At 41.7% G+C, this 26,126-nt stretch overlaps 1 protein-coding gene and 1 pseudogene across 1 annotated transcript in view; both read right to left on the bottom strand.

The window, feature by feature from the left end:
• The window catches only part of ZPLD1 (zona pellucida like domain containing 1), a 421,436-nt gene that overhangs the window by 268,405 nt on the left and 126,905 nt on the right, over positions 1–26,126 (bottom strand). The window contains exon 3 of the mRNA XM_043449013.1: positions 24,924–25,014. The gene's annotated coding sequence lies outside the window, so the exon portion shown is untranslated. The remainder of the gene's footprint in view (positions 1–24,923; positions 25,015–26,126) is intronic.
• LOC122428873 lies at positions 7,161–7,833 on the bottom strand (annotated as a pseudogene).

The following is a 26,126-nucleotide window of genomic DNA, read 5'->3' as shown; positions in this document are numbered from 1 at the left end:
GGCTCCTCTGCCCATGGAATTCTCCAGGCAAGAATACTGGTGAGTGTTGCCATTTCCTTTTCCAGGGGATCTTCCTGTTCCAGGGATCAAACCCAAGTCTTTCACATTGCAGGCCGATTCTTTACCATCTGAGCCACCAGGGAACAGAGGAAGCTCATATCAAGCCTGTCTTGATGCTCAACCCACAAATGCTCCCCTTTTAGCTCTGCTCCAAATCCATATTTGGTGCCCCAACCCAGGGCAAATATGATGTGATTCCAAACCCACTTGTCCTTCATCCCTTAGTCCAAAATAAGAATCCATAGATCTGTGAAAAATGGCACCACACTTCTGACCATAATCAATATCTAATCAAGAAAGATAAAGACAATTGTTACTCAAAGTGCCAGCAGATATCAATTGAAATTAAAGCTGAGGCACCAAAGTATCCTATCACCTACATTGGAATTTTTTTGTAAAGAAAGATCATTACATGTCTGGAATGTTTTAGGCATAGGTGGTTCTGTTTAAAGCAGGAATATGGACTTAGCTATAAGACTGTTACCACCTTTCATAAATTCTGATTCTAGAGCTTATATGTGAAAACAATATGAAACTCTAAGCTTGGAAACTGGATTCTAGTGAGAATTAGCTGTGTAAGCAGGTGGAACAATTCACTTAATTTTTTTGCACTCAATAATCTCATCTATGAGATGAGGAGAGTGAGTGATGGGAGGAGATATTAAAGTAATGTACATATATAAAAATTGGTCATTTAAATTCATCAAATGCTATTGATGAATTTAAAACAGCCTCTTCAAAGAAGTTTTTTTTTTTTTTTTTTTTAATTCAAGCTGAGTTTTGACTGAGCTTTATAGGTACAGGACAGGGATGTTAAACAGTATATTCAGTGAGTACAACTTTTAAGAACTTAACCACTAAGCTTAATGAGTGTTACTCATTCATGCCCAGATATCAACCTGAATCTTTACCATGATTTTAGATAAGTGGTACCTCTCTCTGGGATTCTGTCTGAAAGAAAATAATAGCCCAAAAGTCTTCTTTCAGAATACTGTTATGAGGGTACATGAAGCAAAGTCACCTGCTATGAACTCCAATTGTAAGTCATGACCTCTGGAAGGGCTGGGAGGAAGCTCAGCATAAGTCAGAATAACAGACTCTCTTCCTGTATTTCTTACTGACCATTGGATAAAGAGTCATGAGTAACAACTTGTTCTTTCTCATCTTTATTCAGTTGTAAAGTGGAGGTAAAGCCACAGTCAGGGGCTCTTTTCCCCACAGGCATGGGCAGAAAAGATCCATCTTCATCTCTCATGTGATTCCCAAATGGCCTGCAAGAATTTTCTTGTTCTGTTTACAAATTAAAACCAATTTAGCAGCTTAAAACACAGTCCCTATTATTTCAAAGTTTCTGTAGCTCAGGAGTCAGTGCAGCTTAACTGGGTTTGAGGTCCGGGTTTACAGGCTGAAATTAAGGTGTTGGCTGGGCTGCATTCCCATCTGGAATCTCAACTGAGAAAGAATCTGTGTCCAAATTAATTCAAGCTGTTGACAGGTTCATTTCCTCTTGACTGTACTACCAAGGGCCCTGGCTTTTTACTATGTATTGGCAGGAGGTCACCCTCAGGTCCTAGAGGCTACCTTCCATATGGACTTCTCCAACATGGCTATTTACTTCATCAGGCCCACAAGAAAAGTCTCCAGCCCCAATCTACTAAGACTGAAGTCATATAATGTAAGATAATTACAGGAATGACAATCACCTTTACCATATAAATAACCTAATCATGAGAGTGATAACTCATCATCTTGCCAGATTTTATTGCTTAGAAGCAAGTCATGGGTCCTAGCCACAGTAAAAGGTGGAACATGGAACAAATCTGTGAACACCAGGAGGTTGGATTTTCTGGGGGTCATCTTACAGTCAGTCTGTGCTACTGGCCCCCAACAGTGAAATCAACCATGAAGCTCTACAGCTGAAACCCTCCATTCTTACCACGGAATTTCTTCCTCACCATTTCTCAATCACCGATGCTTTCACAGTTGTTCCTACAGCCCTGAGACTTAAAGCCACTCATACTCACAAGAGGCCCTGTCCATTCATTCTGCAAATTTATCTCCTAAGTCAGACGCTATGCTTGTGTGGTGGTCAGAATAACGCCACATGGATACACGTACACACAGCAAAAAATATGCCCAGGTCCTTATTTCCAGAATCTATGAATATGTTTGGTTAAATGTCAAAGCGGAATTTAGATGGCAGATGGAATTAAGTTTGTGAATCAGCTGACCTGGAGATGGAAAGATTATCCTGCATTATCTGGGTAGGTCCAATTTAACCACAAGGATTCTTACACATGGAAAAGAGAGGCAGAAGAGAGTGTGTCAGAGTGATGCAATGTAAGAAAGACTCATCCAGCCCCTGCTGGCTTTGAAGATGGAAGGAAGGCACAAGCCAAGGAATGTGGGAAGCCTCTGGAATCTGGAAAAGAGAAGAATGTGGAGCCTTCCCTCAAGCGTCCCAAAAGGAGCTCAACCCTGCCAACACCTGACTGTAGCCTAGTTAGCTTAATTTCAGACTTCTGGTCTCTAGAACTATAAGATAATAAATTTGTGCTGTTTTAAGACACTAAGTCTGTGGTGATTTGTTACAGCAACAATGGAAAACCATTGCCGCTAGGATCTGGGGACACAAACATAAAAGAGGCGTGATTCTTGCCCTCAAGAAGCTCAGAGGCAAATGGGATGGGAGACAACATAGATAACCTCAGAAAAGGGGACAGAGCGGCCACTAGCCTTAGCACCAAGGTCAATTTCCCAGTACCACTTAACCACCCACAGTCTACTCCTCCCGAGGCCACTGTCTAAGCTGCTTGTGGCTTTGGGGCAAGAATTTTCCCTTCAGTAATGCAGAGGTGGCAGTTTCTGCCTCACATTTAAAAGAGGAGGGGAAAAAAAAAAACCAACAAGGTTTGACACATCCAATTCAACACACAACTATAGAGAATTTTATTAAGTGCCAAGAACAGGAGATACACAAATGAATAAAACAGATCTTCACCCTCAGAGATTTTAAACTCTTAAAGAAAGCAGACACATATATTCATAAACTTAATTTCATGATAAGTGCTGTAACAGAACTATGGATATGATCCCTTGGGAATACAGATAAAAAGGAATTAATTATGCTGAGAAACGGAGGGAATGATATAAAGTCCCAGGAAGAAGGTAACCTGTGAAATGGATCTTGAGGAGTCATTAGGAGGATGACACGTAGATTAAAAAAAAAAAAAGTAAAGCAGAAAGAACAAGATGAAAATGCACGACAAATAAAGGAACACATTGCATTTGAGAAACCTGCCCAAAGCAGTTAGAACCTGGGATACAAGCAAGGGGAAGAACTGAGGGGATATCAAATGGAGACTGACGAGGCTGGAAGGAGCCAGTGGAGAAAGATCTACATGTCCACAGGCATGGACCTGAAGGCCCATAAGGGACCCCGCCGTTCGGGGCATCATCCCACATCTGTTTCACATTTACTCTTGTCACAGTATGGACACTGGGCTGAAGGGAAGAAGAAGGAAGTAGGGGTGCCTGAACCGGGAGAAAAATTAGGAAGACCTGACTTAAGGCAGTGAATGAAGAAATAGAGGGGAAAGGGAGATTTTTGAGAGCGATGTTTGAGGTTTGAGCAAATGAACTTAATATGGGACATAAGGGAAAGGAATTAGAAAGAATTCCTTCCATGTTTCTACTTAGGTGACTTAGCGGGAAGGGATGGTGTCTCTGATTCAGTTGCCCTAGTTGACACATAGCTGTAAACTGATCTAGGGAAGGCAAGTGAAGGCATGGGTTTTAAGAAATGATAATGGATTAAATTATTTCATAACAAAAGGAGGATCAGTCTGAATTCCTTTAGGGAAGGAGCTATATAAATTTGAATTGTGTTATCTTTAAAAGAAAATTTCTGTCAAAAGCTAATCAGGCTAGGATTAATTGGCTTTGTGTTATCTGAGAAATTTATCAGAGACTGATAAGTATTGACTAGAATCTAGTGGCTACTTCAAATCTAGAGCATCCTAATGTCAATTATAACAAGGTTTCATCAATGTAGAGACAAATAGAAAAGATGAAATGCAGCATTATTTTAGCTGCTATAACAAAAAATGTTTCAATTAATTTTACTTACATCAATTACCAAAATAATCATCTTCTATGATTTAAAGGGAAAGGGTTGGGAAGACAGAGAAAACTAGAGAGTGAAATTTCTCATGGGAATTACCTATAATGTGTTTTTAAATCTGAGATTATGGAGACTGGACAGTTCACACTTAATGCCTCATTGATCATCTCTGTTCCCACTTCTCTTTGTTAAAATGTCCACAAGTGTGTGCTGACTCAAATGTTCACATTTATCTGTGCAAATGTATGGCTGAACCTTGATTTTTCTCTGGTTTGTTTTACTGTATAAGCAATGACAAGATTACTATTAACTAGAAAGTTAACCGTGTAAGGTCATAATTTCACTGATCCTACTGAGAACTGAAGAAAAGCCCGACATTCTGGAAAAACCAAAGCTCGTTTGTCATGTGAATGTGGTTGTGAGAACACAGACCTTTCTCATCAGCACGTGAAACTCAAAGGAGCATTTTTGTAAATTTGCAAGCTGAGAGGTGAAGAAGAGAAAGCCTGGAAGGTGAGCGTGTTGTGTGTGAATGCTGCAAGATCACAGACAGAGACGACGCAACTTCTCTGCTGACGGAGCTCATCTCAGAAAAAGACCCTTCAGTCCCCATTCATCTGACCCGTTCTTCCCACTGACTACTGTTTACTGTGCTCCTGGTGGTGGTCGTGATTTAGTCGCCAAATCGTGTCCGACTCTTGCGACCCCATGGACTGTGGCCCGCCAGGCTCCTCTGGCCATGGGATTCTCCAGGCAAGAATACTGGAGTGAGTTGCCATTTCCTTCTCCATACTGTGCACCTACTATGTGCCCACCTCCAGGCTACAGTCACAGAATACTTTCCACCGTCATTATCATTATCACCAAGAATGTGTACGGTACCCACTCTGTACCTGGCCAACTGCCCTTATACCTGTGGAATTAACAGATTGGAATTTAAGTAAGTAAAGCTACAAAACCTGAAGCACAAACCTAGTGTTACTGTTATTTTTAAATTGATTCTTTTTTCTACAAAGTAGTCGCTCTCCTCTCATCACAGCCCAGCTGGCTGCTACTAAGTAGCTGGCAGCTCATCACACACGTGTGTGACATTACAAATACCTGCGTGAGGGAGAAGAGTAGAAGAGTTTGCATCTCCATAGTCAGCATGGATCATGCTTGAAAGATGAAATTTGAGGCTCAAAGAAATGTCATGTCTCCCCTATGCTGAATTAATCAGTCAGAGGAGAATTCGACCCAGGCATACATCTCCCAATCCCTTCCTAGTCCAGAGTTATTCCCACAGTTACTCCACCTTGTTTAAAAAAATCATTTATTTGGGCTTAAAAGTGGATTGACTTAGAACTATTAAGCGAATGAAAACTCCCGTGTTTGCCTGCTTCTGAGCTGTAGTCTAACCTGATACAGTTTTCCACTGATAATGCAAACACATGACCACCAGCTATTTTTCCAGCCCCAGGAAAGAGCTAGTGTCAATGTTTTCATCCACTCTTACCTGGTCTGAGAGTATAATATCAGGGTTGGTAGAAAGTAAGAAGAAGCTTTGTAGTGATGGAGAAAGACTTTTCAATGTAAAACTGACCAAACTGTAAATCAAATCTGTGCACCTAACAACCTAAAATAGTCAGTGGGCCAGCAGTATTAGCATCTCTTGGGAGCTTGTTAGAAATGCAGGATCTCAGGCCCAGGTGCCCATCTACTGAATCAAAATCTGCGCTTTAACAAGATATCCAGGTGACTCACATACACATTAAACTTTATGAAGCACTGTCCTAGACCTGGTGAGCACCAAGTCCCCAGAGCTTCCCAATTCCAGTGAGAAAAAAGCCTGAGAGCTGTGCTGAGTCCGCAGCTTCCTCAGCTCTTAGCAGAGGTGGGCAGAGCCTGACTTCTTCAAAGCCACTGGGCCAGCTGCCTCCAGCCACGCACAGCCTGTCCACTTACCCTGGCGTACCACATAAACACGGGCTTGTATTTCTTGCATGTACATAAGAAAAGGTTATGTACTTTACACGTACTCTCTGCATGAGAAAGGTTAAGGACTGTTCTAACAACTGAGTGAACTTGAACAAGTGTTGGAAACATGAGTTCAATTTTGTAGGGTGCTTTGATGTCACAAAACATGCCATAAAATCATCAAGGGGTTATTTTTATCAACACTAACGGGACACACTGGGATTCCAGAAGGCACACAGCTGCTGCTTTGTTCTGAGGACTGACTATTGGGTATCCTAGAAGGGCAGGATGATATCCCAATCCCAGTACTCTGTGGCAGCGACTTTTGGAGTAGGTTTGAGGCGCCTCTCTTTATCTGATGGGAAATTATCTGACAGCCATTACATTGAGTTATAATATGACGGCATACTCTAAGAATGAGAGGAATCGAGGCTTAGAAAACAGCCCCTCACCTTTTCCTATTGAGAAAATACCTGCAACTTACTTTTTCTCTGGAAATACTTGATTTTACATGCTTATTAGAAAGGGAGCATCAATATAAATAAAAGCCTGTCAGCTTCTTTGTAATGCAAGGCGCTCCAATGCAAGACATTCGGGGCACTTAGCCATCTTCAGCCTCAGCACAACCCAGGTACTCTCGACGTACCTCATGCAGTCCCGCACAGCTGACGTCAGCCATACTTAAATTTAAATCAAATTAGTTGAAGCTTAAATTTAAATATAAATTAATTTAAATCAAACAGGATAAAAAATTCAGTTTCAAATTAGCATTTACTATATTTCAAGAGTTCAGAAGTCATATATGAGTAATGACTACCACAGTGGATATGCATATATAAATTATTTCCACTATCACAGACAGTTCTATTGGAAGGTGCTACTCCAGGCTGTCCAAATAAAGTATGTTCCACCCCTAGATTCTTGCAGGAAAAGGGTCAAAGGGCCTTTGTTTATCATATGACTATTTTTTTTTACTTCATATTACTGTATTTTTTAATTTGATCTGCACTTTTTGTGGCATTTATTTCCAGGCCATAAGTTTTTGTCTCTTCAGCTTCTTCTGGGATGTCTTTTTCTTCTGTGCAACCTCTTCTGGTTTAGGAACAACCTGCTCTTTTTCAGTAAGGATCACCTCAATGTGGCAGGGAGAGCTCATGTACGAGTTGACCCGATCATGAGCTCTGTGAGCCCTGGGCTGCATCTCAGGGGCTTTGTCCACCTGGATGTGCTCAGTGACCAAAGATTCTACATCTAAGCCTCTAGGTTCAGCATTACTCTCTGCATTTTTGAGCATGTGCAGTAAAACTCAGCACTCTTTTTGCACCACTAACACTGCATCCAATGCCACTGTTAGGCCTGGGCACACCTACCAACTCCACGATTGTAAGGATGGAATGAAGAGTGACATCCTTCAGATGTTGTCGTTGTTCAGTCACTAAATCACATCTGACTCTCTTGTGACCCCATGGACTTCAACAGGCTCCTCTGTCCTCCACTGCCTCCTCAAGTCTGCTCAAATGCATGTCCACTGAGTTATGAGTTTGAGCAAATCCTTCAGATGCTTGGTGGCTTTTTAGATAGGCACATCCTTCATGGCCGGGGAAGTTTCACGAGTGTTTTTAATGTGAACATGAAGAACCTATTGATTTGTATGATTTTGTGGGGTTTTCTGGGTTAAGTGAATAGTGAGTCATGTTTAGAGGTCACCTCAGACCACTTACCAGAAAAGCATCATATTACTATTCTTATCACAACCAACTGAAGCCCAGTAAGATAAAATTGTGAGCCAACCACACACTTACTCTCAAGAGCATCTTCCCTCTTGTCTCCACTCCCCAACCCCAGCATCAGGAGCTAGTGAGACTTCCTAGAACACTGTAGGAAGATTACTCCAGGAGAAACATAGTTTGCGTTTTCTAACCATGCCTCACATCCACCCTTCATGGTAAATTCTTAAAGCATGCCCACTCCATCCCTACATACCCAAAATACTCTATCAAAATGGCCACCATAAAAAGAATTATATTATGTGTGTTAGCTCATTAATTCTCATGAGGTCATCCATCTTACAAATGTGAATCAAGAGATATTTCTCTACCAGGCCCTGTGCCGGCACAGAAGATACACTGATGGATAAGACAGTCATGGTCTCTTTCCTCAAGGAACTGACAGTCTAGCAGGAAATAGTGAACAAGCTATTACAAGTCTGACACAGACAACACAGGGGAAGCAGCAAATGATCTAAGAGGAAGGTCTGACCTTGTCTTCTGGGTTAGGGAAGGTCTCCTTAGCAAGTGATGTTTGAGGTGAGGTTTGATAGATAAAATGCTAGTTAGGAAAAGAAGAGAGGAAAGGCATTCCAAGCAGTGGTAATGCCACGGCCCAAGGCTTTGAAGTTGGGAAGAACAAAGAATTGAAAGAGAATCGGTGTGACGGGCTCCCAGAGACTGAGTGGAGAGGCGCAGAGACAAGGGGAAGAGAAAACGTGGAGGTCACTCAGGCTGCAGAGAACAGATAGGAAGGGAGCAAAAATGCATTCACAGAGATGATGTCTGAAATTCTGCACAGGATCAAGGGCTGGGATGAAGGCACAGTAAAAGTGAGCAGATTAACGAAACATCTGGACCAGAAGAGAATCAACAGGCCCTAAGACTGAAAGGCTATCAAGAGTGAGGAAGAGAGAGGAGTTTTAAAATGATCCCAGATTTCTGAGTTCCAGGACTGTTTGGAGGGTAAACTGGCAAACACTGTAAAAGGAGAATGTTGCAGAGATCAGGGTATTAAAGTTAAGTTGGAATTAAGATGGAATTAACAATGTCTGTGAGACATAGTATAAAAGGGGGTGTCTAAGTGGCCAGCAGTTATATCCAGGGGTCACCATGAGGGGTGTAGATGAGACTGAAACCCACGGGGTCAATAGGATCACCTCAGGAGAGAGCGCAGATTAGGAAGAAAGGAAGCTGAGGCCCCACAGAGCCCCACAAGGAGCCTGAAGCACATGGCCGGCTGCAGCTGCCTTCAGGAGACCCACAATCTCATCAGTGGTCCACTCAGAAATATCCAAGATTCAGTCTCAGCAATCAAGCGTCTGCAACTGGCAAGAGACTGTCTTTCCGAGGTTTTCTGCAAGCTTTGACACATTTGAACACTTTCAGATCTTCATTTCTGTTGCTGGCTTAAAGCAGAGTGCTCAGTTAGGCTTCTGGCGGCTCTGCTCCAGGAGAGCCGTCTTCCCTCGATTCCTTGAGCTGCACTGCCTCCGGGTGGCCACTGCCTGACAAGCACTCACCCTGCTCTTTCTGCTGGTTTGAGATCCACAAACCTTAAGGTTGCCTTCTACCCAAACAGCTATTTTAAGCTGCTTTCACGGTCTCATTGAGCTTGAAGTGCAACTGAGCAGGAAGGTAACTGAAGTGTAACCGAGCAGCAATCGCTGATTTTTTTCCCCTCCTCTCTTCAAATATTTTTGTAATACAGGCAGGAACTGTTATGGAGACAGGAAGTACAGATGACAGGAGAGCTCATAAATTGCTATAACACCATGGACATGTTCCTACTAATGACATTAATCTTATTTTTAATTTATTTATATGTAGAGTTTAATTAACTCGTGGTAGCTTTTCTTCCCACTAGCATTAAACCAAATTCCGGGCAACAAAATATATTTAATGGCTGATAAAATAAACCAACACAGTTGTTTTATTTTCCATTTTCAGAGTCAGTTACAAGCATTAAAATACAGAAAATTGTTTTAACAGTAAATAGAAAACTAATTCATAGTATACTTCATAGATAATTAGATAAATAGATAATTCATGTATTTTTTCCCATACTTTTCCTTTCACAGATAATATGTAAAATTATGGAAAAATAAGATATTTTGCACTTTCAAGGATAAGCTAAGTTATGATGATGGTGTCCTCTGAACAATCCTATCTAAGAAAATAGTTTTCAATTTAGGTTAAATGTAAACCACAAAAAGTATTTAATACTAATTTTTGTATTTGTCCAAACTTCCCAATTATATATCGCATGAAGTAATTCTAAAGGTTCTAATTTTCTGAGAATTTCTCATTGACAAGAGATCAAACACCCTTGTGTTACGTGATATTCATTCACTTTAAGAGAGATGGAACTCAACCAAAGACAAATTTTAAAGCAAAATTAAACAGGAAACACAATCATAAAACAAAAGAACCGTATGATCCATGTGCTTTCTTAATTATCTCAGTTTCTTTCAGTTCAGATGTTTATAAAAACATATCTTTGGAATATGTTTGGTCTTCTATCAGACACATGCCCAGACGTTTTATTTCTCTAAATTCTACCATAATTATTGAATAAACCATAGGTGAATGAATATGGAGAGTGCCGGACTGTGTAGCACGAGACGATGAGTGATATAAAACAATTCTTGATCTTGTATTAACTTGAAACCTGACTACCAATGTATAAATCAATTCAAAGAGAAGATGGGAAAGCACTCAAAATTATACATCACGCAAATCTAAATAAGTATTATTCTCATAATAGAGTTACCTCACCAACATGATTGTAGAGGAGAGCTCCATCACAAACATACATGTACAATCTGACCAAATAGATAAAATAAATTAGATGAGGAAGTACACCCCAGAAGTTAAAAACGTACGGCCACTGCAAATTTAAGACTCAGCTTTGAAACTTCCCATTAACTTTCGGTTTGAAGATTGTTTGTGAGGCAGCTTAATCTTATTTTTTTTTTTCATCACAATTGTCTGATTTTCTATCTTAATTCTCAGAATGAATATGGAGCAGCAGCCAAACAGAGAACAGAAGTCCAGATCGCCAGCGGCACCTATCTGAACACTGTTGTTCTGTGCAGAGAGCAGGGATGTGTGTCCGGTCAAAGCACACAGTAAATTACGTGGAACATCCAACCCCCAAGTGTCCTGTGCTGCCACGTAGGGAAACTCCAGTGCATTTCTGAAGGATCTCTTTGCTCAGGAAGGTTTAAGCAAAGTTCAAAACAAAATCTGCTCCCCAGTGGATAATCTTAAATCAAAATCAGGATGCCACAGGCTCGATTCATGAGCCTATAAAACCCTATGAGTCCTGACACATACAGACACAGTCTCGGATTCCCAGCAACCCTTTTGCTCTTTCTTCTAACGACGTCAAATTTCCTTGGGTGATCATTACATCCCAGCAGTCTGTACAGGAAAAGTAGGATCGCAGAAGAAATTTTAAAAGCCCTTCTTACAGAGAAATTAAAAGACTCTTGCTCCTTGGCAGAATAGCTATGTCAGACCTAGACCATGTTTTAAAAAGCAGAGACCTCACTGTGCTGACAAAGGTCCATCTAGTCAAAGCTATGGTTTTTCCAGTAGTCAAGTATGGATGTGAGAACTGGACCATAAATAAGGCTGAGTGCCAAAGAACTGACGCTTTCATACTGTGGAACTGGAGAAGACTCTTGAGAGTCCTTTGGACTATGCAAGGAGATCAAACCAGTCAATCCTAAAAGAAATCAACCCTGAATATTCATTGGAAGGACAGATGCTGAAGCTGAAGCTCCAATAATTTGGTCACCTGATGCAAAGAAATGATTCATTAGACAAGACTCTGATGCTGGGGAAAATTGAGGGCCAGAGGAGAAGAGGGGCGAAAGAGGATGAGGTGGTTGGATAGCACCACTGACTCATGGACATGAATTTGAGGAAACTCAGGGAGAGAGTGATGGACAGAGAAGCCTGGCATGCTGCAGTCCATGGAGTAGCAAAGAGTTGGACCTGACTTAGCAACTCAAGAACAGCATTTGTTTACAATTTGTAACAAATGTGAGTGCATTTGTTTACAATTCCTGCATGTTCTCTTAGATGTTTATCGAAGAACAAATCACTAATATCAGGATCTAGACCACAGCCAAAGATCCAAGTTCCTGTGGCTCTGTTTTTGTCACACAAACTTTGAGATGATCTGCATCAGCAACCACCCTAGAGGAGCTGACAGTGACCTCTCATGGCAGTGGCTTCTAGAGACAACACCTCACGTCTCCCCAGTTCAACTCTGTACTAGCCAGCCAGGCTGCCTTAACAATATACCACAGTCAGGAGGCTTAAGTAACAGAAATGTATTTTTCCACAGTTCTGGAGTCTGGACGTCCCACAATCAAACTGCCATCGGGATTGGTAACTTGGGAAATTCCTCCACTTGCAGATGACAGTTTTTCCATGTCTTCACATGGCATTTTCTCTCTGTGAGTGCATGAAAAGAGAAAGTTCTTTATCTCTGCACTTATATGGACACTAATCGCATTGGACTAGGGCCCCACCCATATGACTCACTTAACTTAATTACCTCCTTAAATATCCTGTCTCTAGATACAGTCACATTGGAGGTTAGATCTTCAACATATGAATTTTTGGAGAACACAGTTAAGTCCATAACAAATTCATGTTTATTGATAGTCTAGTAGAAGAAAGATATGGCACTAGACTCAGGAAATACAAAAGTAAAGATATTTTTCCTGGCTTCAAAAAGTACACAACTTAGTAAGGAGATCAATGTGTATATAACTATCTAGGACCCAAGTCAGCTGCAAAAGTACAGATATTAGAATCTAAAAGAGTGATAAAATGCTCTAGAATAAAGGGACCATGGATGAGTTTAAATAAAGGGTGTGATATGGCTTTGTGCCCTTTAGAATGACCACTCTGGTAACAGTGAGGAAAATGGACTGGGATAGAGACTGAAGCAAAGAGGAAAGTTAGAAATTTCCTATTAACCTAGAAGATGAAGAAAGAAAACTGGAACTCTATCAGAGAAATATGATTAAAGGCAAGGAAACAGATTTGAGAGACTTTTAAATAATAAGGTCAAGGAAATTGGGGGAAATTAATGGCTTCTATCACAAAGAACTTCTGGGGAGCATTACTCTATTTTTCACTTTTCTCAGTCCACTCAATTAGCATTTCCACATCTCCTTGATTTATAACTCTGTGAGCAGATGTTGAAAAATATCTTTAATTCAATCTAACTTGCTTTCTAACATATTCTGATCACCTTTCCCAAGTACACTTTAATGTTACAAATTTAAACATGCTAGACATTGTCACTGGATATTGAAAATAAAGATCTATTAATGCAAATCTAACAGCCTTGGATATTAATATATTCCTTAATATATATTTAGGAATTATATCTCAGAGACTACCTGTAAACTCTAGACATATAGTATTCTCAAAGCCAGTATTAGCTGGGCACTCTTTGTTCTCCTTTTGTGGCCGTGATACACCACCATTCTTTTGGGCACCCAGATCATGCCTTGGAGTCATCATGAACCTTTCCTTCTCCCCAAATTCTTCACCCAGTAAGTCACAGAGACCTGCAGGCCTTCCTTCAGATTTTAAAGTGAAATCTGTTGCTATTTAGTCGCCAGGTGTGTGCAGCTCTTTTGCAACCCCATGGACTGTAGCCCACCAGTCTCCTCTGTCCATGGAATTCTCCAGGCAGGAATACTGGAGTGGGTTGCCATTTCCTTCCACGGGATCTTCCCAACCCCGGGATCGAACTTGCTTCTCTTGTATCTCCTGAATTGCAGGCAGATTCTTTACCACTGAGCCACCTAAAATGACTTTATCAGTCATCTTTCCCTATTTCCAGGGCCAATCCTCAGCAGCACCAGAATTATTCCAAGCCATTCTGCTGGCAACAGCCACATGCCTTCCAAAGACATGCTTCCATTCAGGCACTCAGATGAGGGCTTCCCCTGACCCAAACAGGCAGACCTAGTACCTTCTCTTAGAAACTGTATCACAGTTATCTGTATGTGCCTCCCTCCACCTAGAAGATGAGATTGTTAAGTGCAAGAGTCGTATCTTGTTCAAGCAAATCCACACACATGCTTTGGACCTGTATATACTTTGTGGGTTGAATTAATTGCTTAAGAGACTCCTTATGTGAAGAGAGTTTACATTAGTGATTGTGTTAAATATAGTCTTACAGGAATATATGCTGTTCCCCCACTCATATGTAAAGTATTTAACTGCCAGGCCAGGGTGTTCCATTTCTCTATACTTCAGAGAATCTAAGGCAATGCCTTAAAGTTAGTAGGTGCCTACATGGTAACTTGTGTTTGATGTAGGCAGCATCTTTCTACTCAATGCAGCACAAACTGGAACCAGGTTGCAACCAAAACACATTTCCCTATTTCTATATTATAAGCTTCATTCAAGAGATCATTTAAGACTACCATTTCTCAGATACTCCTCCAGAATCTATTATGCTAACATGAAGTATAAGCTGGCCCTTGAATCTCATTTGGCTTCTAACACTGCTTTGTGTGGAAGCACAGGGTGATAAAGGGAATTTAGTCATTACAGGAGGTTAGAAACCAGACTTTAAAACTGAGTTCTGTAGCCAAAGCCAACTATTCCTCTTCTGTGTTACTTGAAATGCTATCTTGCCCAGGTTCCTTAAAAGCTTTGGCATCAACTAGCTGCCAAATTTCAGGTCTCCTGATCACTGCAGGACCAAGAAGTTAAGCTATGGGAGTAAAAAATAAGCCGTGTTCTCACTCCACTTTCATTCCATACTCCAAAATGACAATGTTTTATTTATATAGGTTGTCTTACTGAGAGAAGTCAGACATGGAACAATGGACTGGTTCAAAATTGGGAAAGGAGTACATCAAGGCTGTATATTGTCACCCTGCTTATTTAACTTCTATGCAGAATACATCCTGTGGAATGCTGGGCTAGATGAAATACAAGCTAGAATCAAGATTGCAGGGGAAAATATCATTAACCTCAGATATGCAAATGACACCACCCTTATGGCAGAAAGCAAAGAGGAACTGAAGAGCCTCTTGATGAAAGTGAAAAAGCAGAGTGAAAAAGCTGGCTTAAACCTCAACATTCAAAAAACGAAAATCATGGCATCCAGTCCCATCACTTCATGACAAATAGATGGGAAAACAATGGAAACAGTGGCAGACTTTATTTTCTTGGGCTCCAAAATCACTGCAGATAGTGATTGCAGCCTTGAAATTAAAAGACACTAGCCCCTTAGAAGAAAAGCTATGACAAACCTAGATGGTGTATTAAAAAGTGGAGACATTATTTTGCCAACAAAAGTACATATAGGCAAAACTGTGGTTTTTCCAGTAGTCCTGTATGGTTTTAAGAGTTGGACCATAAAAAAGACTGAGCGCTGAAGAATTGATTCTTTTGAACTGTGGTATTGGAGAAGACTCTTGGAGTCCCTTAGACTGCAAGGAGATAAAGCAGTCAATCCTGAAGGAAATCAATCCTGAATATTCATTGGAAGGACTCATGCTGAAGCTGAAACTCAATACTTTGGCCACCTAATGCAAAGAGCTGACTCATTAGAAAAAACCCTGCTGGGAAAAGATTGAAGGCAGGAGGAGAAGGGGACGACAGAATGAGATGGTTGGATGGCATCACCGACTCAATGGACATGAGTTTGAGGAAGGTCCGGGAGATGGTGAAGGACAGGGAAGCCTGGCGTGCTGCAGTCCATGGGGCTGCAAAGAGTCAGACACATCTGAGCGACTGAACAACAATAACTGAGAGAAGTACAAACCACAAAGAACAACGCTAAAGCAACTCTGATATTTTCTAGGTTTCCTTTACATCGTAGAAAGCCATGTTTAACTTGGTACCACTGAGAAGACCAGATTGTTTACATGCAGCAAATGAGAACATGTGGATGGTTCAGTGTAGTATCCAAACGACTTGTTCCTAACACTGGTGATGTTTACCAGCTTGCTCTGTGTTGGCACCATGCTAAGTGCTTTTATACTTCCTGTCCTCCTGTGCACATTCTATCATTTAACCTTCGCAACAATTCTATGTGGTCACGATTATTCCTTTTCATGGATGGGAAAAATGAGGCTGGGAGAGGCCTGCTTGTACCTAAGGATACACAACTAGTAAGCTGGAGGAGCTGGGATAAACCTAGTTCAGTGTGACTCCAAAACCTATCATCCTCACCACTGCTCCTATCTAAGCTTAACTGAAAAATTCAAATGTGAAGAGTAACCGCTGGTTTGGCTGGAAGGACTCAGAGTCACGGGATAAACAGAATCAACCTTCCTAGAGCAATTTTGCACAATGACAAGGTAACGAAATACACTTCAATATATTAAAACAAAAAAGGATGCACATGAGTCTAACATGTAATTCATACATGTTTTTAAAATAAAATAGAAGGCACCAAAATATTATCTTTTTTGAAACAGTCCCACTGAGACTATGTCTCACATTCTGCCCGCCTCCTTTCCTTTCCCTCCCACTCCCAGGGTTATTTATTTGGCCCTACATTTCATGAAAAGGTTCAGGTGTGACCCAGACAATATCTACACGTTAGGAGATACATTCTAGGGGCAGAAGCCTAGGAACAAGATGGACAGTATTACTTTTATTTAAGTGGGCTATTTGCATTTCTAGGACTGTAACCTCCAAGGCAGAGGACAGAGGATTGGGTACCAAGGTGTCTGTCAGAGGAGGAGTTCAGTACAGGGCCAAGTAAAACCCACAACACAGTGAAAGCAGAGAGAAAGCAGAGTGAGCGAATCCAGAGCTGGAAGGGTGCCCTTCAGGCTCCAGATCCAAGGTCTTCTGGACCATAAAGAAGAGAAAGAAAGGGAGAGATGGAGAGAAACAGGAAGGGTGGGGGAGGCATACACAGAGAGAAAGTGGGGAAGAATGAGGACAGACGAGGTCAATGGAAGGAAGGAAGGAATACTAGTTGAAAGAAAAAGAAAGCTGGGATCCTAGTTAGCACTCAAGTATCTTACCAATTGTGCGTGAATTCAGTCTTGGTCAATATTCCAATGTCACTGTTATTTGTTGCCTGTGCGTGTGTCCTAAACCATTCACTCCTGTTCCACTCTGTGACCCTGTGGACTGTACCTCCGCCTGTCCATGGTACTCCCCAGGCGAGAATGCTGGGATGGGCTGCTGTGCCCTCCTCCAGAAGATCTTCCCAACCTAGGGATGGAACCTGGGTCTCGTCAGTCTTGGCAGGCGGGTGCTTACCACCGGTGCCACCTGGGAAGCCCTGAACCAGCATCTAAATCATTTTCCTGTTCTATGAATTTCTATACCATGGGACTTTTAGTAAGAGGCAGAAATTAATACCCCCGAGAAACCAAAGCTTCCCATGTATGACCACAACTCTGCTGATGAAAGGCACCTACCCAGAGGCAGCTGCTAGCCCTCCTGCTGTGGGGAGTTCCTTGGGATTTGGGGCTGGTGTGCGCTAAAAGCAAAGGCCTTTGGTAGTTCCAACTGCAAAAATAGTGAAAAAAATGCCCAAATTAGGCAAAGGGAGGGACTGCTATTTGAGGATGACAGAGGAATATAATTTTTGCATAAAATCAAAGATCTTTGCTAGTGTGTGAGATGAGTGCAATTGTGCAGTAGTTAGAACATTCTTTGGCATTGCCTTTCTTTGGGATTGGAATGAAAACTGACCTTTTCCAGTCCTGTGGCCACTGCTGAGTTTCCAAATTTGCTGACATATTGAGTGCAGCACTTTCACAGCATCATCTTTTAGGATTTGAAATAGCTCAACTGGATTTCCATCACCTCCACTAGCTTTGTACTTAGTGATGCTTCCTAAGGCCCACTTGACTTCACATTCCAGGATGTCTGGCTCTAGGTGAGTGATCACACCATTGTGATTATCTGGGTCGTGAAGATCTTTTTTGTATAGTTCTTCTGTGTATTCCTGCCACCTCTTCTTAATATCTTCTGCTTCTGTTAGGTCCATACCATTTCTATCCTTTATTGTGCCCATGTTTGCATGAAATGTTCCCTTGGTATCTCTAGTTTCCTTGAAGAGATCTCTAGGCTTTCCTATTCTATTGTTTTCCTCTATTTTTTTTTGCATTGATCACTGAGGAAGGCTTTCTTATCTCTCCTTGCTATTCTTTGGAACTCTGCATTCAAATGGGTTTATCTTTCCTTTTCTCCTTTGCCTTTCACTTTTCTTTTCACAGCTATTTGTAAGGCCTCCTCAATCATTTTACCTTTTTGCATTGCTTTTTCTTGGGGATGGTCTTGAGCCCTGCCCCCTGTACACTGTCACAAACCTCATTCATAGTTCCTAGGCACTCTGTCTATCAGATCTAATCCCTTGAATCTATTTGTCACTTCCACTGTATAATCGTTAGGGATTTGATTTAGGTCATACCTGAATGGTCTGGTGGTTTTCCCTACTTCCTTCAATTTAAGTCTGAATTTGGCAATAAGGAGTTCATGATCTGAGCCACAGTCAGCTCCCAGTCTTGTTTTTGCTGACTGTATAGAGCTTCTCCATCTTTGGCTGCAAAGAATATAATCAATCTGATTTTGGTGTTGACCATCTGGTGATGTCCATGTGTAGAGTCTTCTCTTGTGTTGTTGGAAGAGGGTGTTTGCTATGACCAGTGTGTTCTCTTGGCAAAACTCTGTTAGCCTTTTCCCTGCTTCATTTTATACTCCAAGGCCAAATTTGCCTGTTCCTCCATGTATCTCTTTACTTCTTACTTTTGCATTCCAGTCCCCTATGATGAAAAGGACATCTTTGGGAGGTGTTAGTTCTAGATGGTCTTATAGGTCTTCATAGAACAATTGCACTCATCTCACACGCTAGCAAAGTAATTCTCAAAATCCTCCAAGCCAGGCTTCAACAGTATGTGAATCATGAATTTACAAATGTTCAAGCTAGATTTAGAAAAGGCAGGGGAACAAGAGATCAAATTGCCAACATGTGTTGGGTCATCGAAAAAGCACGAGAGTTCCAGAAAAACATTTACTTTTCCTTTATTGACTATGCCAAAGACTTTGACTGCGTGGATCACAATAAACTGTGGGAAATTCTGAAAGAAATGGCAATACCAGACCACCTGACCTGCCTCCTGAGAAATCTGTATGCAGGTTAAGAAGCAACAGTTAGAACTGGACATGAAACAACAGACTGGTTCCAAATAGGGAAAGGAGTACATCAAGGCTGTATGTTGTCACCTGCTTATTTAACTTATATGCAGAGTACATCATGCGAAATACCAGGCTAGATGAAGCACAAACTGGAATCAAGGTTGCCGGGAGAAATATCAGTAAATTCAGATATGCAGACGACACCACTCTTGTGGCAGAAAGAGAAGAACTAAAGAGCCTCTTGATGAAAGCGAAAGAGGAGAGTGAAAAAGGTGGCTTAAAACTCAACATTCAGAAAACTAAGATCATGGCATCTGGTCCCATCACTTCATGGCAAATAGATGGAGAAACAATGGAAACAGTGACAGACTTTTCTGGGGAGGGGGGGGCTCCAAAATCACTGCAGATGGTGATTGCAGCCATGAAATTAAAAGACGTTTGCTCCTTGGAAGAAAAGCCACGGCCAACCTAGACAGCATATTAAAAAGCAGGGACATTACTTTGCCAAGAAAGGTCCGTCTAGTCAAAGCTACCATTTTTCCAGAAGTCATGTATGGATGTGAGAGTTGGACTATAAAGAAAGCTGAACGCTGAAGAATTGGTGCTTTTGAACTGTGGCGTTGGAGAAGACTCTTGAGAGTCCCTTGGACTGCAAGGAGATCCAACCAGTCCATCCTAAAGGAAATCAGTCCTGTGTGTTCATTGGAAGGACTGATGTTGAAGCTGAAACTCCAATATTTTGGCCACCTCATGCGAAGAGTTGACTCATTGGAAAAGACCCTGATGCTGGGAAAGATTGAAGGCGGGAGGAGAAGGGGACGACAGAGGATGAGATGGCTGGATGGCATCACTGAATCGATGGACATGAGTCTGAGTAAACTGCGGGAGTTGGTGATGGACAGGGAGGCCTGGTGTGCTGCAGTCCACGGGGTCACAAAGAGTCAGACACGACGGAGTGACTGAACTGAACAAAAGATCTTACAACAATCTTAAGACCTCAAGCCAACATTTTCCACCAGTGTTCGAAGGCCTGAGATTCATGCATTCTGTCTGTGATAAAACCTGTCATGTTACCTAATGGCAGATATGCTTCCCCCTGAGCTGCTGCAGTCAACCTGATAAACCACCCACGGATGCTTTTCTGCGCTCCTCTACCTCCATCTAGTGGAGAAAGCGTGAACTGCAGCTCAGCCTTCCCTGTAGCCTGCAATCCTCAAGGTCTTTTCCCCGAAGTCTGTAACTGCAAATCTGTGCAGGCTTTTGTGGCTGGAAAATACCTCTCTCATGGGGCAGAGTATCCACAGAACTATGGAAAAACCAATACCTTGATGTATCTTTAGAAGCCTAGGGCTAGAGCTACACACTCTGAAGTTGTTGTTTTAGCGATGACTGATGCTTTTGTGTTTACAGTATTTCCTATTGAAAACTCTACCTTTAGAAAGTTTTGTTCTTGCCAAGAATTTCTGCTGTGGCGCAGCACAAAAAGAAAATACAGCACAAAGAACTGACAGAAGAGACAGAAGCTGTTGCTAACAAATGAATGTGCTCTCTGGGATCTAACTTGCATAGAAGTCAAGCAGAGATGCTGTAACAGAGAATCTAAGAATTTTTGAGCTGAGGAACTCTTAATCACCATCTGATAAAGATGGAAAATAGCTCAGAGCAAAGCAAAAACGGGAGATAGGCCCCAGTGAATTTATTTCAGGCCAGAGTCACCAGTGCAGATTCTATGAGCTGCTCTTTCTCTTCTCTCTCTCAAGGCCATTCCACCTGCACATCCAACCCATTCCTCCTTCTCAAGATTTATTATGGATTTTCTTATTGGCAAAAAGTTAACATTTTCCTCTGACAAAATCATTAAAGCATAGAATCACAGAATGTTAATGTATTTTTGCTGATTATTTCACTTCTCTCCTGTGTATAGGATCTACGCACTTTGAGTGACTCGGCTACAGCCATAAACCAGTTATTTTCAGAACCAGTGGACAAGTCTAATAAATACAGGTAAGCAACACTGAAAAAGAAAGGGTCGTCATAGGGTAAAGAGAGGCATATACAGCAGTGTCCATAGGACTTCAAGATAAGAAATAGTGTTTGGACTAGAGGAGGTAAGGGGAATCTTTGAAAGGCCTTTCTTTCCTCACTTTCTTTTTCAGATGTCTGTTTCTGCCCTGGAGAAATGCCTTCAGGGACCTGGTGGGTCACAGAAATGTCTGGAACCCTATATATGTGGTATCCTACAAAGTGGTGGTATTATCACTGGGAAACCTATAGACAGTCTGCCCATTTGAAGACATGAAACTTTAAAATTGTGATCTCTATGAAACTCCAGTACTTTGGCCACCTCATGCGAAGAGCTGACTCATTGGAAAAGACCCTGATGCTAGAAGGGATTGGGGGCAGGAGGAGAAGGGGACGACAGAGGATGAGATGGTTGGATGGCATCACCGACTGAATGGACATGAGTTTGAGTAAACTCCGGGAGTTGGTGATGTACAGGGAGGCCTGGCGTGCTGCGGTTCATGGGGTCGCAAAAAGTCGGACACGACTGAGCGACTGAACTGACTGACTGACTGATGCTACCCAAGAAGACTACTCAGCTTGGTGACGGCCCGGTCATAACCTGTAATTTATGGCATCACCAAGGAAGAGTTCCAGAGTAAGGCTTTCAGAATGACTATCAATGAGTCACTTCCAATAAAGGAAACTGAGTTCTACTACGGCTGTCTTCTTTAAGTCATATCAAAGAGGAATGATTTTAAAAAAAAAAGGAGGAAAGCAATACATACAGAGCCAAATACAATAGAACATTTTTTACATGTGTCTCTCAGGTAGACCAAGCCCATGGCTGAGTAGAAACTGTAAAATTGGGTAAACTTGAATATAGTGAGCATTCCATTCAGCACACACTTTATATGCCATCTGCTAGAATTATGTAATTGATGGCCACAGGACATAATCATTTTAAAATACAGTTAATTTGTTTACCAGTGATGAAGTTTTTATCTATACAAACTAGGAGCCTGGCAATGAGATGAAGAAAGTAGCCAAGTTTCCAAAATCAGAATGTAAAATGCATAATTCAGGAGGCTGGAGAGAGGAGCCCATCACATTGGAAATGCTGGACTGAGAAACACTACATTTTGAGGATTGGTGATGCCCACTATTAGTGATGGTAATCTCACTTCCAGAATCAGATCTTGGGCTACACTGAATTCATCTCCTCTTTTATGTGCATAATATACTGTTAGAAATTTTATTTATTGATTAAATGAAGGTACAAATAGGGAATATTGCTGAGCGTCTATTGAGTACCAGGCAGCCTGCTAGATACATCATCCATCCTCTATTTTAACCCTCACAACCAATTATAAGAAGGAGGTCAAGATGATAAGACCAAGATCACACAGCTGGTAAGAGATTGTGGCAGGTGAATAATGGTTCCAAAAGATGCCCATGCCCTAATCCCAAAAACCTGTGAGGTTGATAGGCAAAAGGGACATTGCAGGTATGATTAAATTAAGAATCTTGAGTTGGGAAGATTATCCTAGATTATCTGGGTGTCCTCTAAATGCAATCACATGTGTCTTTATAAGAGGGAAATGTGGCTACTAAAAGGAAGGTGATACGACCAACCACGGAAACGGAGAGTGGGGTGCTATGTAGGCAGCAGCCGAGGGAAGCCAACAGCCCCCAGAAGGAGAAGAGGTGAGAAACAAATCCTCCCTTGAAGCTTCCAGAAGCAGCCAGCCCCGCTCACACCTTGCTGCTCCATGAGACTCACCCTGGGACTCTAACCTCCAGAGACACAGAATACATCGGTACTGTTTCAGCCATTCAGTTTGTGATGATGTGTTACAGCAGCAATAGAAATTAATGCAGAGACGAGCCAGAATTCCACCCAGGTCTGCTCAGACTTGAAACCTGCATTCTTTTTCCCTACTTCACACTGCCTGCAATTTTACTGAAGCCTGGAAATAAGTACTCAGAGACTCATATCTTGTCCCAATTTGAACACTCCCCAAATCTGGAACTGAGTACTGAATCACATGACCAAATGTTCCTCTAATTAAATCATCACAACTATCCCATGTATTAGTTATTGTCATGATAGTTCTAAAGAGTAGATTCAGAGAGAAAAAAAAAACAGAAATTCACCATGAGGAATAGGCTTCCTGATGCTGCAGTGATTAAGAATCCGCTTTGCAATGCAAGGGACACGGGTTTGATCCCTGGCCAGGGACTAAGATCTCACATGCCACTGAACAACTTAAGCTGATGCGGGCCACAACTAGAAAGTTTATTCACTGCGGTGAAAGATCCCACTTGAGGCAACAAGGATCCTGAGTGCCACAACTAAGACCCGAGGCAGCCAAATAAATATATATATTTTTAAAAAAGAATGTTTCTCACTCATTATCAGAGAAATGCAAATCAAAACCACAATGAGGTACCATTACACGCCAGTCAGAATGGCTGCTATCAAAAAGTCTACAAACAATAAATGCTGGAGAGGGTGTGGAGAAAAGGGAACCCTCTTACACTGTTGGTGGGAATGCAAACTAGTACAGCCACTATGGAGAACAGTGTGGAGATTTCTTAAAAAACTGGAAATAGAACTGCCATATGACCCAGCAATCCCACTTCTGGGCATACACACTGAGGAAACCAGATCTGAAAGAGACACGTGCACCCCAATGTTCATCGCAGCACTGTTTATAATAGCCAGGACATGGAAGCAACCTAGATGCCCATCAGCAGACGAATGGATAAGGAAGCTGTGGTACATATACACCATGGAATATTACTCAGCTGTTAAAAAGAATTCATTTGAATCAGTCCTAATGAGGTGGATGAAACTGGAGCCTATTATACAGAGTGAAGTAAGTCAGAAAGAAAAACACCAATACAGTATATTAACACATATGTATGGAATTTAGAAAGATGGTAACAATGACCCTATATGCGAGACAGCAAAAGAGACACAGATGTACAGAATAGTCTTTTGGACTCTGGGAGAAGGCGAGGGTGGGAGGATTTGAGAGAACAGCGGTGAAACATGTATATTATCATATTTAAAATAGATCACCAGTCCAGGTTCGATGCATGAGACAAGTGCTCAGGGCTGGTGCACTGGGAAGACCCTGAGGGATGGGATGGGGAGGGAGGTGGGAGGGGGGTTCAGGATGGGGAACACATGTACACCCATGGCTGATTCATGTCAGTGTATGGCAAAACCACTACAATATTGTAAAGTAATTAGCCTCCAATTAAAATAAATTAATTAATTAAAAAAATATATATTATTAGAATCAATGTATCAAACGTAAAAAAAGAGAATGTTTCAACTGCAGTCAGTAATTCTGACTGAGTTTCCACATGCTTTCAACTAAAATATTCAGATATTGAGCTGAAAGTGCCTTGATGATTTTGACTCACAGTATTCAGAAAGCCATTAAGTTTATGTATCTCAGCTTATCCTTATCAACAATTAAACATATTTTCATATTGATTTTTCTTTGATGACAGTGTCATATTTGCATGCAAATATAAAAGCCTGGATTCTATCATTAGTGTCTTTACCGACAGTTAGCTCTTCAACCTTTCAGTCAAATCACTCAACGTTTCCAGACCTCAGTTTCCTCACCTGCAGAATGGAGCCGTGGGTGGGACGCTTGCCAAGCAGATCATCTCTAAGGTTTCTTCCAGTTTAAAACGAAACATGGCAGGACTCCCACAGCAAAGCTTCTAGGTATACTCCAAGTGTGCTCATTATTACCAAATGCCACCAGAGGTCAGATTAAGCTTGGTAATTCCATCTAATCTGGCATACACATTTAGCAAATGCAGAAGCTTACCTTATATTGATGCCGTGCCGGCACGCCTGAACCTAGATCCTTCTGAGCTAATGAATGTCGATCCCAGTGTTATAGAGCAAAATGGGAAAATCTGTGAAAACAAAATTGCATTCATTAGTCTGTAATTTTGTAATTGCCTGGTACCAGAATGCTTATCTTTCTTTGCATGCCTGAATGTCATTAATTGAAGGTGTCACCTGAAGCCCGGGGCTCAGTGCTTGCTCATGTTACTGTGCTAATCCATCAGTTGCAAGGAAGTGGGGCTGCAAGACTAAAAATGTTTCCTGTCCTCTTTGTGCATCTAGGTGTGACTGTGATAAGAATACGTGACTGCCTGTGTATGTGGCACTTGACCCACTGCCTGTATTCCTGTTGAAGTATAAAGGAATGAGTGGGAAAAAATGAGTAATCGTGAATACACATTATCCTTGGATAGCTGCCTTGTGACGTTTCCAATCAGGACCAGCTCTAGACACAAATGTGGTGTCTGTAAACTCAGATATTTTGTAGCTACCATTCCCCTGTCCCTTCATCACTCCTACTCTCTCTCTTCTCAATATCCTTAGTCAAACTCTCCTCTCAGGAGAGATCAAAAAAAACTCAAATTCAGTAAGATATATGAATCTGGTGATGAAATTTTGCTCTCCTGGGCACATTTGCATTTTGTCAGAGAGCAAGACTTTTTATTGGTGGAATTCCAAAAGTAGAATTGCAATCATCCAGAAGCGTAATAACTGGGGGGACAGGGTGATTGACAGCAACTTCAAAATCATCCCATGGAACTGACATCATAGGCCAATGACAAAGCCTGGCCTTGCCTCCCCAATAATGACTGCAGCCTGAATGGGTAAGGCATTCTTCTTCTTCTTTTAACAGCACTTATTGAGCATTTACTGCATACGAGGTTTTGTGTGAGGACCCAAGATCAGGTTCCTGCACATGAGAAACCCACTAACTGAGTTCCTGATCCCAAGCACCCTGGGTTCACTGCCCTAACGCGTGGGATCACTGCTTGAGGATTTGATTTCTTCCTGCACAAGGTGCCAAAACGCAGCTGGAGCCTCAGCACCATCTCCAGGGCAAGGACCCGCAGAATGGGGATCATCCTCCTCTTTCCTCCACCGCCTCTATTTGACAATAAATGACAGGGATGGGGGGAGGTTCTGAGAGTCCCACTAAGGGATGGAAATACAGGTCCTGAAC

The sequence above is a fragment of the Cervus canadensis genome, chromosome 27, assembly GCF_019320065.1.
Source record: "Cervus canadensis isolate Bull #8, Minnesota chromosome 27, ASM1932006v1, whole genome shotgun sequence".
In the NCBI taxonomy this organism is placed as follows: domain Eukaryota; kingdom Metazoa; phylum Chordata; class Mammalia; order Artiodactyla; family Cervidae; genus Cervus; species Cervus canadensis.
The sequence above is the reverse complement of the archived record's forward strand: the minus strand, read 5'-3'. Positions and strand labels throughout refer to the sequence as shown.